General features: G+C 49.2%; 1 protein-coding gene across 3 annotated transcripts in view; it reads right to left on the reverse strand.

Moving 5' to 3' along the window:
- The window catches only part of raraa (retinoic acid receptor, alpha a), a 162,890-nt gene that overhangs the window by 103,473 nt on the left and 42,247 nt on the right, over positions 1–17,170 (reverse strand). For 2 of the 3 annotated variants that reach the window (XM_086141085.1, XM_086141086.1), the window contains exon 2: positions 11,929–12,066. The exons of the other annotated variant lie outside the window; for it this stretch is intronic. The gene's annotated coding sequence lies outside the window, so the exon portion shown is untranslated. The remainder of the gene's footprint in view (positions 1–11,928; positions 12,067–17,170) is intronic. 3 annotated transcript variants of the gene reach the window in all.

Consider the following 17,170-nt stretch of genomic DNA (forward strand, 5'->3'; position numbering starts at 1 on the left):
GAGATTAAAACATGCATAAACACAGTAAGATAAATCACGCACACACACACATGATGAAATGTGTGTGTTTGTAAGAGTGACGTGCACATGCACTCCTGGATGCGTGAGCAGCCAGACCCAGAAAAACAAAAAAAAAACAAAACAACTGATGGTTCGAGTACAGTCTGTGCATCTCACTTCGGGCTAACAACCAGAATGGGCCGAGTAACTGTTTGCGCGCGCGTGCGTGTGTGTGTGTGTGTCTGTGTGTGGAAGCACAGGAATCCAAAAATGAAATAAAGCTAAAGGTGGTTGCGCTTAAAAAAAAAAAAAAACTGCACCGAGAGGGAGAGGGGGAAAAAAAAACAAACGAGAGAATGATTGCGATACTTAATGCTGTCACTGCTTCTTCCTCCCATATTCTCTTCCTTTCTCATGGACTCGCTCACAGCAGAAAACATCAGGCGCAAACCTCCCCGTCCTCCCTGATGGCAGGCAGGGAAGCTGCTGCTTTCCATTAGGAGACAGACAGACGCTGGGGAGGGAAGGGAGGAGGAGGAGGAAGGGGTCTGAAGGATGGGGAATGAGAGAATTTACTCCTTTTTCTTTTTTTTTTCTTCTCCCCACTGCACTGCAATTTGATGCCTGGATGTTTGTCCGTGTGTGTGTGTGTGTGTGGTTTCAACATGTTAGCCTGCACATGTTTTTTTTTTTTTTTTTTTTTTGAAATACATATATCAACGAGTGCCTGCGCGCGCGTGTGTGTGTGTGTGCGCACACACGTCCGCGGCAGGACGGAAAGTAATTGATTTGAGTGTTTCTGCGAGATTTTTCCCCATTGTCCTTAGGTGCTCACCAGATGACTATTGATTGGTTAATTGATTGATTGGCATCTGGCCGACAACGAGGCAACAACACCATCACTCTTGTCCGACACCCTCCGCTCCTCACCCCGGCAGCCTGGCTATTAGGATCTGTTCGCAAAATTCAAATATTTGGTGACTACATTACTGATAGTATCTTTAAAAAGGCTGGACAGAAACGATCGGAATTGCAAGGACTTTGGTGTTAAACCGTCAACATGTAACAGGCGTGAGAAAAATAAAGAGTGAAATCGGGGATTGTGGTCGTCAAACTGTAATCGCTCGATCTGAAAATCCTCTACGTTTTTTTTTTTTTTTAATCCGCCACGACCCCAAAAACAGCATTGTTTGACTGTTCACTTAGCCGCCGCCGCCGCCGCCGCCGCCGCTGCTCCCCCCCTCCGAACGGCGAGCGTCCTTGAACATGACACTGAACACCAACCTGCACTTGATAGGAGCATCTGCTTAATGTCTTTGAATTAAAATGTAAATTAGATTTGGATGGTTTGGGTGAGACTTGGACGTGCCGACGTGTCTTTTCGCCTTGACGGTGTTTTACCGTCCTCTCCGCCCCGCCTCCCCGTACATGTATAAGTCAAACACGGACCATGAAAATTAATGAGGTAGCGACTAAAGCAGCAATGACACTTTGGAACAAGGCTGCTGTCCCTTTAATGGACCATATACACAATGTCTGAGGTATTTCAATTAACAGACAATGGAATTATACGATATTATGATATATAGGAAGAGTTGAGTGACGCGTCAGAATTAGACAATAACGGTCGCGCCCGTCCCTCTAATGGACAATGGGACTTAATGGGAAATGTAAAATTACGATGTGGGCGATGTCTGAAGGGGTGAGTGACACCCGGGAGTGAAGCGGTTCCGTCTTAATGCGCCGCCGCCACCGGGATGAATCGGCTCGGTGGAAACAATCTGAAGGCCTCTAATAGCAGCTGCTGTCAGTCTTGCATTAACCTTGAGAACAGCCAGGGGACTGTGTTAGCCCCGCTGACCTCTCTCCTCCACACACATGCAGACAAACGCCTACACATTCCTGTTTTGTCCACATGTATGACTTAGGGTTGTGTGTGTGTGTGTGTGTTTCCTTTCATGTGTCTTAAGAGCACCATCAGCAGGATTAAATCAGTCCATCACAGGCTGCTGTAACATCATACTGGCTGTCGGGACAGAAGTCAAATCAACTAAATCTTTTTTTTCGCCCTCAGGGTTGGGGCCTATGTAGACCAATAATGGCACTCCCTGAGCTAATTCTGCGTACACAGATGCGCACGAGGGTGAACAGACGGGGGCCGGATCAGCCGCGGTTTCCGAAATAGATGCGGACAATTTTGAAGACAACGGAAATTTAAAATTCAAATGCCTTCCGATGAAACGAATAAACCGCTGGCCGGCCTCCGAGATGGACTCGGCATCGCGAGCGGGGGGTTTTCTTCGACGGGCCTGACTGACGGCGAGGTCGCCGCGTCCAGACGTGGCGAGGCGAACCGGGACCCAGGTGTTTGCGGTCAGCCTTGGAGCGGGCAAATAAAAAGAAAATACAGAAGAAGAAAAGCAGCGCTTCGACACGACGCTAGTCCGTGACGGCTAAATGGTCGGCGGATCCGACGTTACCCCGCGCCAGAGGTGCCGCACTCCATCCGGGTAACGTTCGCTCACGCTGGAGGGCTTTCCAAGCGGATCTACTGAAAACAAAAATAACGGTGAAATAAATCCAACTAGAACGAGTGAATATGAAATTGTTGTCCATAATCAATGACGCCGTAGCCAGGGCACGTCGATTCGGTGACGAGTGCGCAATAATCCCCCCACCCCGGGCAAGGTCACCGCTGTAGTTTGAGTCCTGAAATGTTCAGAGAAGAGGAGAGAGGGAGCCCGTCGGCGGCAAAGAGTGGCGGATGTATTCCTGTCTATTCTCGTTTAAAAGTCTCGCTTTCACCGACAGCGACGGGATGTTCGTGAGAGCGACCTACAGCCGGTTCCTCTACCGATAGGACCGAATCACCAGCCGGCGGTAATGGGTGTGGATGGATTCTCTCTGAGCGACCTGTTGTTTGCGCTGGTTCCATGTCAACGTTCACTAATAGCTTATCTGGGTCTTTAATGAGCTGATACGGAAAGCAAAAGGATCGGGTGGCGCGTGTCATCCGGCAATTCTGCCACATGGGAAATCAGGAAAAGTGGGTTGAGTCGCACCGCGGGGTACAGAAGTGGTGTAATTGCTAACTCCTGTCATTTACTTTCCCATCCGACTGTCCTCATACAAACACACACACCGGGGCTAGTGATGGTGCAAAAAGCTTTTAAAGTGTCAACATTTGTGGTTGAATGGCCAGAACATTGTGTGCAGCGCGGCCTGCGCCCATTGGCTCTTCCAGACCGGTCATAGCGCTATAGCGCTACGGCGCCCGCTGGACGGGTATTTATAGAATAACCATTGACGATATCACATCCCCCAAATGGGTGCAATCGTATTATACCGATGGCGCTAAAAGCTCGGAGACGCAAGAGGACGTCACAAAGGGGGGGAACCGCCTTGGGCATACAAGTGCTGCTCCCCGGAGTCTGGGGACAGAAGAACCTTGAAGGCAATGAAGACGGAGCACCCGGTCTGGGACTTCTTCAGACTCAGCATATGTGGGAAGGGTTTCTGAAGACACGAGACGGGCGATGAGATGCAAATGGAGCGGGGGGTTCTGCGATTGGACGATGTGACGCAAGCGGGCGGGCGGGAGGGGGGGTTAGATCGTTTTGGAATCTGCAGCTCCGAAGGTACAAGGCGGCCATTGCGATGATAGATGAAAGACTGTAGTTTAATCAGAATGGCGCCCGGAGCATTTTCAGGGAGGTAAACAGGTTAATCAGTCAAGCCTTCCCTCCTCCCGTACTCCTTCCTCGGCACATGACCACGTCTGACACTGGCACGCCATCAGTCTCATTCCCATCAACGCCTCACCCTGCTCTCTCCCACCTGCACCGTGGGCCCCCACGCTCCCCCCCCCCCCAACCTCGCTCCACTTTTCTTCTCCCAGCCAGCGGAGGAGACAACCCCCACTCCCACTCCCACTCCCACTCCCACCCGACGAACACCCAACCATCATATCAAGGGGAACTCGAACATCAAAGAACCCCATTTAATATCTCACAGCTTCATCCACCATAAAATTACGAGGGTGGAGAAGATCATTCAGCAAGGAGAGGCTATTTATAGGGTCTTGTTGTCATGCATTATTGCCCCCGCGGTTGCCTCTGTCATCCAAAAGCGGATGATCGGCAATCTTTAAAATATATATAAAAAAAAAAAAAACGGCCTTCAAACTGTAATGAGAAGTTCGAGCAGGAGCAAAGGAAAGTCAGAGACGTAGCATCCAAGCGTTTCTATTGTCCCGCAGTTAAAAACAGTTACGTCTCGTTGCCTCTACGGAAGAAAAAAAAAAACAAAAAACTCGTGCGGCAAATGACCACAAGTCTTGCACGCCGCACACAACTTTGTTACAGTTGTTACAACTGTAATAAAAGAAACACGGCGCTATGAATTCCCACAGCCTTCCCAGTCCAAGCCACATGCCATGTTTCTGTCATCTGTCTTATACATTCAAACGTGCCCCCTTTTCTTTTTCACCCCTTCCCGAGGAAAAAAGAAAAATAAACAATCGAGTCTAACAAAACCGCTCGGACCGGCCGAGTGTGACCCTCACAAAGCTCCTCGCCGCCGCCGCCGCCGCGCAGAGAAGCCACGTGCAGTGTGAAGCTGCCCACGCCGGGCGCTCGACCGCACAGCTCCGAGGCGGCTGCCGGGACTCTGGAAGTGGAGATTATGTCGTGCTGCCTGGGATCTCAACCACAACACTTTGGTGAGCAATCAACAAGGCCCGGGTCGGGCCAAAGTCAACTTCACAGCTGGTCGCCGTTCATTTACGAGCGCCGCCGCCGCCGCCAGACTCCGCTTCCCCGTCACGGCCGTCGCCTCGGCGGCCCGGGACTTGTTTTCGCCCAAACGCCGGTTGGGGAACACGATGTTTTTCTCCGGGGGGGGGGGGAACACGCGGTGCAGCAGCGTTTGCGAGAAGGTTCCTGGTTCAAAACCAAGCGTTTCTGTGCGGAGGCGCCGTGTTTCCTCCACATCTGGTTCCTCCCGCCGTCCAAAAACAGGCAGGTTCATCAAAGACCTGAAATCGTCCAGATGTATGAAAGCTCGTAGGCCTCCGGATGCTGTGAGAGTGAGTGAATGGTTGTGTCGCTTAATGACGTGAAAGACAAAATGAAAGTTTGTAGGTTTAATAAACTGCGCTCATCCTTGCACGTGCACGCCGAGCTGCACTCAAATGTCTTAATGCGCTGCAAACCGTTCAATTGCACTGTTCATATTTCGATCTAATCATATTTATAATGATGTTTACACTCTTTCTATCAGTACATATCCAAATGCACTGCGGAGACGGCAAAGTAGGAATTTCACTGTGCAAGGAAACACGTCAATAAACGCTTTGAATCTTTAAATGAGACGGTGAACGTTTGTGTTCTATCCCGTATATGATGTCAGTGACCCGACGAGGGGGAGTCCTGGCGACAAACGAACGAACCGTTCACATTTGGCCGGAAAACCGTAAGACGACATCGGTTGCGCGATACATGTTGGGAGAAAAACACTTTCCAGGAGGCTCTGCGGAGAAGCAGGACAATTTTAATTTGTGGGAACGCCACGCGCCTATTTTGGTAACGCTCGGAGTATATTTGTGTCGCCGCCTCCTTCTGCCCACCATCTCATTGTCGTATTCCGATCGCTGCCTTATATAAGGATGTAAGCATCCGCGCGGTACTTTTGAACTCTAAACAAGGGCGCTTCAGGGGGAGGAAAATGCTAATAACGCAATTAATGATAGATCAGTGCATAACTCAAGGTGGCAGCGAGGGGGGTTAAGAGAATACACGGTGAATTAAAAGATGTGTGGGAGTTCGGGTCGCTCTTTCATCGGAAAATAGCAGCGCGGACGGCGGCTAACACGTGCTACGTCCATGACGCCGCCTGGAGGAGTCCAGTTCAAAACATGCTTTTGTACATTAACAGCACACACACACACACACACACACACCTGTATGGTACAGATATACATCAGCGGCTGCAGTCCTCGGTGGTCTGAATTCTCATGTGAGTTACTTATCCTTGCTAACGGTTGGAATATACGGCACCGCAAAGCGCGTTCTTTGTGTTCCAGATTAGTTCAACCCATCCTGCGTTCCAAGGCCGCTCTCCACGTCCAGGCGTTTATTACTCATGAATTGTGTTCTCTCTTCTTTTTTTTTTTGTTTTGCACATCATTTTCTGTCACTTCTGTCAGGGAGCACCGTCTCCAGGAAGTCGGGAGGGGCTCGGAGTCGACAAATTCAATCCGCGTCGGTTATATTTTGCAGAGTTTCTGCAGAAAAAAAGAAAAAGCGCACCGACAAAACGCAGCGTTTTGCACTTTTCCACCGGCCAACGGCGATGCGGCCATATATCCAAAGCGAGGGGGATTTGCTCGCGACAACTGGCTGGAATCCGTCGTGTTGTAAAACATCCCGACAGTACCGAGTTTGCCAGGGACACGGCGCTGGACATCGATTGGCATTTGCCATTTCCTGAAAAGTGGCCCTGGAAATCTCCACGGTATAATAATGAATGGCAGATGGGCCCGTCGGTGTGGTAGCACAGCTGAGAGTCATTTCGGCGGGACGGAGAGAGACGGGAGACAGAGAAGGAGGAGGAGGAGCGGCAGACGGGGAAAAAGAGGACTTCGAGCAATGATAGTGTTTGGCTACGTTTGCACACACACACACACACACACACACACACTCCTAGAGATACTGTTGAGCAAGAGGGACGACACAGGTCTCCCCTTGTTTACCAGAGAGAGCTAATGGGAACCCGTTGTTTCTTTTTCTGATTTCCTGCCTGACGCGCGCTCCGCTGGCGATTCCATCAAACAAAGTTCAGAAAAAAAAAAAAAAAGAGGCAAATTTCCCGGTTCGGGCGCCCCGAGGTCGACCCGTCACGTGAGGGTTAGCGGGGGGAAGGCGGGGCCCGGAGATGAAGTGATCGGTTTCAGGAAAGAAGCAGAGGGACTGCGGGGGCGGCAGATCCAGTAAAAGACAAGTAGGGGTTTTTTTTTTATGGGTCATGGAAACAGCTTTAATTGGGACTCAGAGTAAACGGTGGTTAGCGCTTTAGCCTCGCGGCAGGGAGGTCCCCGGTTCGATTCCTACAGGGGCCTTCCAGTCCAAAAGCATGCAGGAGGTTCAGCGGAGACCTTAAAAGTCCAAATGTGAGAATGAGAGAGTGAATTGTTGCATGTCTGCATGGATCGCGTGACTGTTGCACGTCTCTATATGACTCGTGAATGGGAGGGTGAATGTTCTCCACATGGAGAAAGAATGAACGCATGAACCACGCGGTCAGGTGTGAGATACGGCCATCCCGTCGTGCAGGGAGGGCCTGAAAAAAACCCAGACTTTATTAAAAGCTCGGGCAAGGACGCCGAAAACGGGGGGCGGGGCGAAAATGAGTTTGAGGGAGATGAGCAGGAGGGAGAGACCGAACAGAGAAATAAAGAGAATGAATGGCGACGGAGTGAGAGAAGATGAGGGGGGATGCCGTTTTTTTTTTTTTTTTTTTTTTTTTTTGTATCTCAATTTGCACAAAACTTTCATTACAACCAATTTGGACCCGCAGCCGTAGGCCGGACCATTAGGCCGGCCCGGCATCAATCAGCCTAATCTCCCTCCCAGGCCGCTAAATTACAGCACCCAGTTGCTTATTAAAATTTGTCGCCCGTCTTCCAACACCCAGCGCGGCTGGAGATAAGACAGCGGGGCCCCCAGACAAATCTGTTCCAGAGAGGGAGACGAGGCGGTGGAGGAGGAGGAGCAAAGAGAGAGAAGGAAGAAAAGGGACAGTAGGAGGTTAAAAAAGAAAAATGTGCTTGCTGAGACAGAGCAGATCAGAGCGGGGGGACGATCATCTGGTTTGATTTATACACGCTTGTAGATCCGCCGCCAGTCCCGTGCACACACACACACACACACACACACACACTCAACTTCTCTGCGTGTCCCTTCTCTGCACACACACACACATTCTGCAAAGACTCATTCTCCGCATCCCAAAGCATGGGTTTTAATTCCTGCTTTTCAAAGACAAAAAAAACAAAACAAACGCGAACAGTGGCGTGGGAGAAGGCCCCGGCTGCGACGCTTCCTATTGCACACTCAATCAACGCCGGGCCAGATAAGACGCATGATGAATGGCGTAATTGAACGCGGCGGCAGGCTAATGCTGCATTGCTCCGGGTTTAGCCAGGAGAGAGGAGCGGTGAGTAAATGATTAGCCTGTAGGATTTATTGTTATTGCCCATGTATTAAAAACTACTAAGACTGGCTGCTTCACTGACACCTCCGGGCACGTTCTGGCCTTCACACCCCTTTTGGACGGGAGGAAGGGAGGAAGGGTTTGCCTGTTCACAAATCTGCGCCAAAAGACAAAGGTGACTCCGATTTCTGTCTCTCGCTCGCTTTCCTGCAGAGTCAAGAGCGTCACTAGGAAACAAGAGGAAAACAAACAAACAAACAAGACGGGTCTCCACAGCGAGGACTTCCTCCGGGGTTCCCCGGGTTCCTCCCGCCGTCCCAACGCATGCAGGAGCTTCACTGGAGAATCACCCTTCATACCATCCGCATCATGCATATAACTATGTAAATAACTTGTATATTTATTTTTATTTTTAGAACAAACCTGTACATGCTCCGAGCCGGGAGCTCTCATTGCAAAATGTAACTGTGCTGCACAATAACAATTAAAAAAAAAAAAAGAATCTTGATTCTTTGACTATATGAGGCGTGACTGAGTGAAGGAATAGTTTTGTATCTCTCAATATATCAATATATACATATATAAATAGACTATGTATACATAGACATGTAGATTTGCCCTCACTTTTCATGGGAGTTACGTTCCAAGACCCGAAAACAGATATATCAACCCTCAACGAACGTCCTGCAAACTGTTATCAACCCACCATCAACTGTTTTACGCTCTTATACACTATTTGGATAATAAATAGTCAGCATCTACAGCATCATTTACAGTTTTTTTTCTTCTTAGGCTGGAATATGGCTATTACATCACAAAAAAAAAAAAAAAAAATTCAAATATTGCAAAATAAATCGTGAGAATTAAATTAAAAACAAAAATCCGCGAAGAAAGCCGAACTGCGAAGGAGTGATAATGAATGCATGAACGCACGAATCCTCCACTTTTGGATCATTCGGGGAAATTCAGAGATAAACCCCTTAAGATACAAATCACTTCACATACGGATTCGACGCACCAATTTTAACCCTTGAAACACACAAAAAAATTCATGATACGAATACAAAAGCGAGAAAATCATAATTTGAAAGCAAACTCCCGCGAGTCGCTTCATGAGGCGGCTGCATCTTCTGAATTGTCGCGATATTGCATGTGAATATAATCCAACATTATGGATCGTGAATAAAACTAATTTGCTTTCTGTTATTTCACATAGGGGGAAATTCACTGAATGCAAAAAATCCACTTCTGGAACGAATTAAATGAGTATCTTACGGGACCCCTGTACAAGGCAATGGTTATTGTGTCCCTTTGCATTCCCGCTCCTCAGAAACAACATGCAGGGGGAGGGCTGGTCTCTTCACACCCGTCCCCTCACCTAATCGCTTCTTTAATGAATTGTGGCACGTCAGGAAACGATCTCTATTAGCGGAGCTCGGGGGTCACGGTGTTTCAGATACAGGGTTTTCCATTAACTGTCGTTCGAAGTTACTCTAGATTCTGGGGGCGTCTTAATTTTGAAAAATAAAGAGGCCCCCGCTAAAAAAAAAACGGGCACGACAGGCGCCGTCCTTTTAAATCCAGCGAGAAGCGCTGTGGCGTTCTCGCCGCCGCGGGCGCTGGATGGGTGTCGGGCAGAGATGCCACATCCCATCCGTCTGTCGGAGTCAAAATGCCTGTTTTTCAATTGGATGCAGCTTTTGTTTTTGTTTGTCGGAGCCGTCACGCTAGCAGAGGTCCGGGCCGGCCCGTCGGCCCCGGCTACTTCGGCTTTAACTCATCCCCCGATGCCGACTGTAACCCGTCCAACTGAAGTCAAGATCCAGATGTTGGTGGGTGTCGGAGAGAAACTCCTGTCTGGAATAAAAGGTGAATTCGGACAGCTTCATTTTTTTTCAGAAAGCCAGAAAATCGGCCAATCTGCCCGTTCATGTATTCGTTTGAAGCGGCTCAAAACGATTTCTCAGCGATCGAGCGGTCCAGGGTGAAGCCGGCCTCTCGCCCAATCACACTCGGGCTAGTGTCTCAGATTTATTTACTTAGATTGCACCAAATCTTGAAGACGATCTACAGAAACCCAACGATTGCGGTGCAGAAAGCTCGGACGGTTCAACGTTGCCGGCCTTCATCGCTTAATTTTGACCTTTACTTTAACTGCGGGTGGGTTTTCATCAGGACGTACTCTGAAAAAAGGGCGTGGGTCGTCAAATGCGGCGAAAAAAGTTATTATCTGAATATCTCGAGGCAATAAATAAAATGCTATGAAATCAAATGAAAGTCAAGAAGTGAATTGAAAAAAAATGAAAGATAAATTGGTAAGTAAAGGACGATCGCACTCCAGAGGCAGAGGAAAGTGTCGTACTAACAACAACAGCTACGTACATAAACAAAATTTTATAAATTTTATACATTTTTTTATTTTTCGGAAAGCGATACGTCCTCTAGAAGGCGGCGCAGAATTTGCGGTTCCCTTCGGACGTCCATTTCGGACAATAACAAAGATGACGACGGCGGAGGAGCCGGTGATGATGCGCATTGAAACGTCCACGAGCAGGCGTGTATAACATTAAGCACAAATGAGCCTTAAGCTAATGAACGAACGAATGATTTCTTTGCTTGACGCAATAATCGGCACATCTGCGGGTCTGCCGGGAAAGCCGAAGCCCCCCCCCCCCAAAGCGTCCCGGACAACGTAGCGAGCCGACTTGAAATCAAAACACGCAGCGGTACTGATTATTTCGTGTTTCCCCGGATCGAACGCAGCTGGGCTGTCAGGCCTTCGGGGTTTTAAATAGCTGCTCGAACAAAACAGTAATTTAAAGACAATTATGCGGGCGCAGAGAAATTCCAGCTTCACTATTTTCTGACGCTGGCCAGCGCATTTTTCGTGGCAGCCTGGAAAACAATTATTTCCCCCTCGAGGACAAATAAGGCCGAAACTTGACGTCTAAAAAGAAAATAGCGCCCTGGCTAACTCGCAATCGTGGGTAACCGTCAGCGACGGGCCGCCGGTGGTGTAACAGCGACCGAAACCCCGTCATCCTCCGCAACCAGACGTAAATATACTGCTCAAAAAATAATAATAAAAGGAACACTTAAACAACACAATGCAACTCCAAGTCAATCACTTGTGTGAAATCAAAGTGTCCACTTAGGAAGCAACACAGATTCACTTTGACTTGTTTTAAGGATAACAAAGTTGGATCAGCCTGTTTTTCCACTTTCATTTCATAGCGTGACTCCAAATCCAAAACATTTGATTTCCATTGAACATTTTCTGTGTGATTTTGTTGCCGGCCTATTCGACGATGTAAAGATTTCATTCATTCTGATCTAGCGTGTGTTATTTTAGTGTTCCCTTTATTTTCTTGTGCGCCGTATATGCACCGTGACGCGACGAGAGTTGGGATTCGGCCAATCAGAAGCCGGAACGGGACAAACCAAAGCCGTGCGGCGGCATGGAGCGTGTCCTCTGTCAACGCACGGCGGCGAGGAACCGACCACAAAGCCCGTCCAGATGCTAAACACGGAAGGGGAAAACACAGCCGTTGTTTTTATCCCTACGTTTAATTAGCCTAGCATCTCCAAGGTAGAACGTGTGCTGTTTTAAAGAGCACGGCGAAGCTCCGATTGGCCGATTCGGCCCGTTACGATTTTATTTATAAAAAAACCAATCCCGTCCCGTTGGGCGTTGTTGCAGGGGTGCGAACGGCTCACCTCCGGATCGACTGCGACACGGCGAGCGCGTCAGGCTACCGACGTTCAGACAGATGGAGAGACGCGCTCTTCGGCCGACTGGGCGTCCGGCTGGTGGAGCGGCCGCATCGATCGCACCGGGATCGGCCGCCGTCTCCTCTGGCGCACCGGCGGAAACAGCACGGAGCGAGATGGAGGGAGAGAAAAATGGAAAAAATAGAGGGAAGTGAGAATAGTAAGGCGGGAGGGTGAGAGAGAGAGAGAGAGAGAGAGAAATTGAGGGCAGGGAAAACAGAAAAAAAAGAGGAACATTAGCTTAAATTAAAGTTTATTAGCTGTATCAGTCAGGTGGGGTGGGGGTTTCGCCCCGGGCCCTCCGTTTTCTCCATCTATCCCCCCCCAACCCCTCCTTCTGCTTGTGTGTGTGTGTGTGTGTGTGTGTGTGTGTGTGTGTTTCCAAGGGGAGGGGCAGGCATGACGGGAAAACATTAGGCTGTTGGCAAGTCGTCTGTACACCAGCCAGTAATTGGCTCGGGTAATGGTCATGTCCAGACAAATGGCGTGCGCCCTAACGCTGTTACCGACGGCCGCCCGCTCCACCTGCATTCGCCACGTCGGCGCCGGCGTATTCGTGCACGCGGATACACCGGATTTCTACAAGGGGCGCAATTCTTTATTTTCCAGCTCACGGCCAAATGCGAGCCGCGTGTCCTCCACGCGTTGATTCATGGTTCGCTTTTGTCCGCTGATACCGAGGGGAGACGACTGCGGCGTCCGCCGGCGTCCTCCAAAACAAGTGACAGATCGGAGACGGCGAGACGGACGGACAAAAAGAGAGGGAAGCATCCGGGGCGGAGGGGAGGCAGAGGAAGAGGATAACTTCCATTTTTCATGCCTGCCTCCCTGCGCTCTGCATTACTTCGCTGTCTGACAGCAAGCTGAGCCACTAATGTCCATTGTGTCTGGATGGGTTAGAAGCATGTCGTTCGTGTGTGTGTGTGTGTGTGTGTGTGTGTTTCTGCGGTTGATGCACGGGTGAAAATAAAGCACGACGCACGTCGCAAAAGAAGCTATGAGAGCTAAATGACATGGATAACACTGAGCTGGAGTGTGTTTTTTTGTATGTTGGGTGTGTGTGTGTGTGTGTGTGTGTGTGTGTCATTGCTACCCCTCAGTCATCTAGCTATCATCTCCCGCCAGACAGGCCCCACCAAGCTGACCCAGCTGGATAATGAGATCCATTATGATTTACGTGCCAAGAGGACAGCGAGACAGAACAAAGACATGCAGACACACAGAGTTTGGTATACATGTCTGTGTGTGTGTGTGTGTGTGTGTGTGTGTGTGTGCGTGTGTGTGTTCGCTCTCTTTCATTGTATGTGCCGATGTGTGCGTGGGCTGTTTCATATTTCCATTGTGGGCCCCGTGAGTCGCCTGTAGGGAATAAAGGAGTGGGTCCTCTTTACTGATTGCAATTGGAGAGGTCGGGTCGTCTCTCTCTCTCTCTCTCTCTCTCTCTCTCTCTCTCTCTTCCACCTTTTCTTTTTTTGGGAAAAGAAAACTACATCTTCACCCTGCGTCCGACTCTAACCTCCCCCCCCGCCTCCAGATGGAGAGCCAAAGGTTGAAAATTGCAGCGACGCAATGCTGAAACTACGCGGCTTCATCATCCGGAGGGGCCGGAGCTGAGCGGCGAGCGGGTGACTCAAACATTTATTATTTTTACTAAAAAGTAGGAGGATTTTGTTTTATTCTGTATCTTATAGGGGACGTGAAGGGAGAAGGTGCGCTATCGTATTCGTGGTCGGATTGTTTCAAACTCATTTTCACCGAGGACCCTCAAAGGGCCGCATGGAATGATAACAGAATACATGTAACTAAATGTCATGTGAAATTAATGTAACTGCTCCTTAATGTTAAATAACTGAATTTATTACTCATTGAAATTCAAAATGGTACACATGCAGGTTTTTACTAGTTGTTTTCACCGCCGCTGTGTTTTTGGATGCGGCTTTCGTGAACGCGTTCTGCTGCCATCGCAGTTTGGCTTTTCATTCCTGGACAATTTGTTGTTTTTCTGGAAGGCTAACTTTAGCATACTTAGCTCCGTGTTTGGTGTCAAAATGTCGACGTAGATTCCACTCTTTGACGACCGACACAAAAGACATCCCGCTTTTTCTCCTTGAAAACATGTGTTTGCCTTCTCATCTTTCTTATAACATCCTTCCATCTGCATCAACTTCTCTCTTCCTGGACATTTAGGGATCGATTGTATTTCCCAACGGCATCGATGTGGATCCGCTGCGATCGAATGGCGGGATGCCGTCACTTGGCGGGTCACGTGATCGGCAGGAATTGTGGGAAATGTAGTTTATGGTCAATGCACGCCTTTGACTTGTTTATTTTAAGCCAATCAGACGTTCTCGCGGGCCGTGTAAAATGACGTGGCGGGCCACATTTGGCCCGCAGACCTTGAGTTTGACACATGTAGGATTATTATATCATAAAGATTAGATTAAATTCAACTTTATTTTCATTACACACGCACAAGTACGGGGCAGCGAAACGCAATTTAGCATCTAACCAGAAGTGCAAAGGATTAGCAGGTGCAGCTAGCAAACATCAATGAACAGCGTGTTCACCGGATGTGATGTCAATCATTTACAGATAATCATATCACACAGACAGATATGTACATTAAATGCCGCAAACTATAATTCACAAGGAGGTAATAAGTTATGCTGATATAAAATGACAGCTGAAATGGATGTTAAATACTATATAAATTAATGCGGTTGCCAAGGGTTACTGATGGGTCGGCGTGCAAGTGCAGGACAGTCCGGTCGTACAGTGGAATTAAAGTATATGTATAAAAGCATCTGTGCATAAAAATACACGATGAGCATCTGCCATGCAGTGCATAGGATCTCTGTTTTTTATTTACATTTATCATTATTTACAACAACCTGTGTGTGGACGGCAGGAATCCCACTACTATCATGTCCTGTTTGGTCCTCACATGACGGAGGCAGAAATCAAAGTGCTTGATATCTCCCTCTGATAAATTACTCAAATGACACAGGCAAACACAAGAAGACACACACACACACACACACACACACACACACACACACACAAACCGCAGCCCTCTGGGAGCAGGGCACAGAAGACAATGGCAGGATTCTCTGCTGTTCCTGCTTCATGAAGTATTCGAGTGACGCCAGCTCTATTAGACGCCTAAATGCCAAGACCCAGACTGGGGAGAGATAAAAAAAAAAAAAGAAGAAGAAGAAGAAGAAGAAGAAGAAGAAGAAGTGGAGAGCAGCGAGGAGAACGTTGAGGACCCTCGAGGTGGGAGGACCAGAGCGGTGTTGGACACGTGAAATGTTCAAGGCGTTCAAGGCGCAGGTGGGAAACAAAGTGGAAAGATAAGAGAGCGAGATCTTCTCGTCCTCCTCCTCCATCTCCTCCTCTTCCTCCTCCATCTCCGAGAAGATCCTCGGCTTCCACGTGCATCGTTTGCTGTGACCGCGAGCCACGACTCGCCCGACCGCGATAACCTCGGTGTGAAAGTGCACGCACAAAGACGGCGACATCGTCTTCCTGCCGAGTGCTGGAGCTTTCACACACACACACACACACACACACACACACACACACACGGGGTAAAAGAGAAGGCCCTGACAAGCTTGCTTAAATGAAAAGGTCAAATAAATTAAAGCAACATCAAAGTGAATGTGATTTCAGCGGCTCAAGGAGGTTTGGCTCCGGGGGCGGTGGGGGGTCGCTGAGAAAAAGTGGCGAGAACAACCGCTGCATTCAATCCCAAATGGGTTTCAGCTTTGTCGCGACTTGGCACCTACTTTCAAGGCTCTGGAGGTTGTTTATACGGCTTCGCAACCAGATACGCACGTCAACGTTGCAACGCGTAATTAAATCAGACCGGGCAGGAAAAACAAGTAATCATATAGGACCGCGAAATACCAAATACGCCCTGAAATAGCTTAATGTTCCAATTCAAAATCAAATCAAAATCCCCCGTCCTCCGTCGCAGTGAAATAAACGAGTGTAACAAGGTGGTTGGAAAATCATCCTTCGGTAAAAATGTTCTTTCTGCGGCCGAGTCGTCGCTGAAGATCCGGCACCGGATCCTTGAAATCCGTTACTTTTTCACCTCCGCGTCGGCGTCACGAGGACACGGAAAGTCACGAACGGCGTCAACTGTCCGTCCGGCAGCTGTTAAAGTCAAACTACTTGCATATTCATTTATTCAGGAATATATATTAATATCATGGTAATCGCGCTTTATCGCCCGACGAGGACGAGCAGAAGGCGAACCCCGAGCGCACTCCGCCTCGCTGACAGGTCGGCCGGTTTCTGTAAAAATCCCCCGAAATACTGCGATAGAGCGATTCAGATTTCCGCCGGTGTGTGATTGGCAGCTGAGCCGCGACGCCGCGATGTTGTGGCGTGTCTCGCGCATCTGGGCCGGCGATCGGCGGCGGCACCGAAAAACCGAAACACATGCTTTCATCAACGGCGCCCCCTCAGATCTCGCGCTGACAAAAACCCAACGTCAATATTTCTCCGGCAAATCAAACTCGGGTGAGCCGACCCCGCCCTCCTCCCCGCATCTCAACCTTCCTTAGCAAAACACTTCTTCACACACGGCGGTGCCAACCCTAATCACTTCCTGCAGCACCAGGTGGTTCTCATTGACGGAGGCCTAACTCCTGCGCTCGGCAGGACACTTCGCCAGAGGAAATTGGCTCGTCTGCGCGCATTTATTGCTCGCGAGCTCTATAGAAGTGAGCCGTGGGGCTCTCCGGCGCTGGCGTTGGCCTTTGTTCAGGATCTCCGAGAGGCCCGCCTCACTGTACGGAAACAGCTGCGACGGCGGCGGCGGCGGCGGCGGCGGCGGCGGAGGCGCGCCATCCAAAGAAACAATTAGAAACACCCTTTTCCTATTACTCCCCACCATTAACCGTCATTGTGCGGAATTAGAGGCAGCCCGTGGAATAAGTGGATTCTAATTCATGCCCCTCTTTTCATGGGCCGCGGCTTCGGCGGCGGCGTTCCTCCGCTAATGAAGAGGATGAAAGAGAAGTGTTAATCAAACTGAGCATCTCATCTGCGGTAATAAGGAGCGGAGAGGAGGCCTTGGAGAGGCTCCCTGGTGATGATTTTGTGCAAGGGTGCTAGCATGTGTGTGTGTGCTTGCGGGAGGAGGAGAAATGGACTGAGAAGAGAAAATAAATGAGTG

This window comes from Fistularia commersonii, chromosome 33, assembly GCF_037954325.1.
Source record: "Fistularia commersonii isolate RoL2024-O1a breed Wild chromosome 33, RoL_Fcom_v1.0, whole genome shotgun sequence".
Lineage (NCBI taxonomy): Eukaryota > Metazoa > Chordata > Actinopteri > Syngnathiformes > Fistulariidae > Fistularia > Fistularia commersonii.